This window comes from Nannospalax galili, unplaced genomic scaffold (genome assembly GCF_000622305.1).
Source record: "Nannospalax galili isolate Female #2095 unplaced genomic scaffold, S.galili_v1.0 scaffold617, whole genome shotgun sequence".
Taxonomy (NCBI): Eukaryota; Metazoa; Chordata; class Mammalia; order Rodentia; family Spalacidae; genus Nannospalax; species Nannospalax galili.
In genome coordinates, this window is record NW_008341872.1 from 3,343,603 (window position 1) to 3,345,896 (window position 2,294).

Consider the following 2,294-nt stretch of genomic DNA (forward strand, 5'->3'; position numbering starts at 1 on the left):
ATATATATTATTTATTATGCTTATTTTATGTGTATGAGTATATTGCCTGAATGTATGTGCGTGTACCCGTGTCATACAATGTTGTGGAGGTCAGAAGAGGGCTTCAGATTCCCCTTGAACTGGAGTTAAGGATGGTTTGTGGCTGCCACGTGGGTGCTGGGAATCGAACCTGGGTCCTCTGCAGGAGCAGTCAGTGCTCTTAACCACTGAGCCATCTCTCCAGCCCCTAAAAAAGATATTATGCCTGCATATACATAAGTGCACCTGTGCCATGCAGTACCTGTGGAGGACAGAAGAGGGTGTCAGATCCCCTGGAACTGGAGACAGATGGTTGTTAGCTACTGTGTGGGTGCTGAGATTTGAACCCAGCTCTTCTGCAAGAGCAGCCAGTGCTTTTAACCGCTGGGCTAGCTTTCCAGACTCTGGGAATTTAGTCTTTTTCTTGATTTTCAAGAGCTAACAGTTAGGCCTGAAAATATTAGCATGAAATTCATATTTGTGCTCTGCTTCCCTGGGCCTGCAGGATCTGCAGGCCTCTCTCTGACCTGCAGGTCTCTCTCTCCGGGGTAAGTCTGTCCTGCCCTCTGTGCCTTGACTCCCCCAGCCTCACTCACCCTCCCACCTCCCCTGGCCGCCCGTCTCTCCTATCCTGGGTCCTGTCACATTCCTTTTCTTGGAACCTCAGACACCTGGGGAATCACGACTGCTTCTTCCTGATCCTTTGCATCCAGAGCAACTCAGTTCCTTCTCAGGTTCCCAGGAACACTGCTTCTGGGCCTGGTCCCACCCTCACCTCCCTCTGCTTCCCTGGGCTTGCAGGACCCTCAGGCCTCTCTCCAACCCACAGGCTTCTCTCTCTGGGGTAAGTCGATTGGGCCCTCCATGCCTTGACTCCCCCAGCCTCACTCACCCTCCCATCTCCCCTGTGGCTTCTCCTCCTAGCCTGGGTCCTGTCCCATTCCTTGTCTTGGTGTGGCAGACACCTGGGGAATCACCACTGCTTCCTGATTCTTTGCATCCAGAGCAACTCAATTCCTTCTCAGGTCCCCAGGAACACTGCTTCTGGGCCTTGCCCCGCCCTCACCTCCCTCTGTATCCCTGGGTCTGCACAACCCACCAGCCGATTCCTGGACTCCTGGGCTGATCTTTCCTCTTCCTGGTCCTTTGCATCCAGACCAACCCAGCTCCTCAGTGCAGTCCCCAGGGGCCCTTGGGGCCGCCTCCAGCCCCCATCTTCCTTTGCATCTCTGGGTGGTATGTCCAGCAGCTGCCCTAGACCAGCATCTTTCCTGGGCCCGGCTCCTAGGCCAGTCCAACCCCCAAATTCCTGAGGCCAAAATCTATCCTGGAGGGATCCAGACCTTAGGAGAAAGCCTGAGAGCATCTGATCCTCATCTGACTTGGGCCTCTGTGGGAACTTCTGAAGACAAAAGCAGTCTAGCCACTCAGTATAAAATCAAAAGAGAGAACTGGAAGCTAAGAGGAACCAGCCTTTCATGCCCCAAAAGTAAATCACAAAGACACATAAAGTTCACAAAAAGAAGCAGACCCAAACTTGAAAGCTTGAGTCTCACACAAGAATCAGAAACTACAAAAGAAATTCACATGTCAAAATCACACAGAAAAAATAACAACATGAAAAACCAAAATACCACATAGCTACCAAATATCAGTAGTCCTCTAGAGGAGTACCATGAGAACCCCCTAGAGATAATGCAGGACATGGAACGTAAAGGAACAATTATAAACATGATAAAAGAATTCAGTGAATTTAAAGAACACACAAAGAAATCAAAGACCTGAAGTATGTTAAGGATAAACTTCTGCCTGAATAAATTCAGAAAAGAGCTAGAAATATTGAAGACTACTCAGGCTGAAATGAAGACGGAAGTGAAACACTCAGTAAGCCAATTAGAAACGACAGGAGAAAGCGTCACCAATAGGATGAATGAAATGTGGAAAAGAGTATCAAGACTGAAAGACAAAGTGGAAGAACTAGACCACTCAAGTGAAGATTATGAAAAATTTAATAAATCACAAGAATGGAATATGCAGGAATTGTGTGACACCATAAAAAGACCAAAATTACGAATCGTAGATATACAGGAAGGAGAAGAATTGGCATGGACCAGACCTTCAACAGAATCATGGAAGAAAATTCCCAAAATTAAAGAAAGACATTGCCCATACAAATACAAGAAGCATATAGAACACCAGACAGACAGGACCAGAAAAGAAACTCTCCACGGCACATCAGAGTAAAAACACTAAACGTACAAAACAAAGAGGCAATT

The 2,294-nt window shown here is 47.4% G+C and overlaps 1 protein-coding gene across 1 annotated transcript in view; it reads left to right on the forward strand.

Moving 5' to 3' along the window:
* Positions 1-2,294, forward strand: part of Mfsd1 (major facilitator superfamily domain containing 1) — a 32,709-nt gene that overhangs the window by 22,217 nt on the left and 8,198 nt on the right. The gene's annotated exons all lie outside the window — the stretch shown is intronic.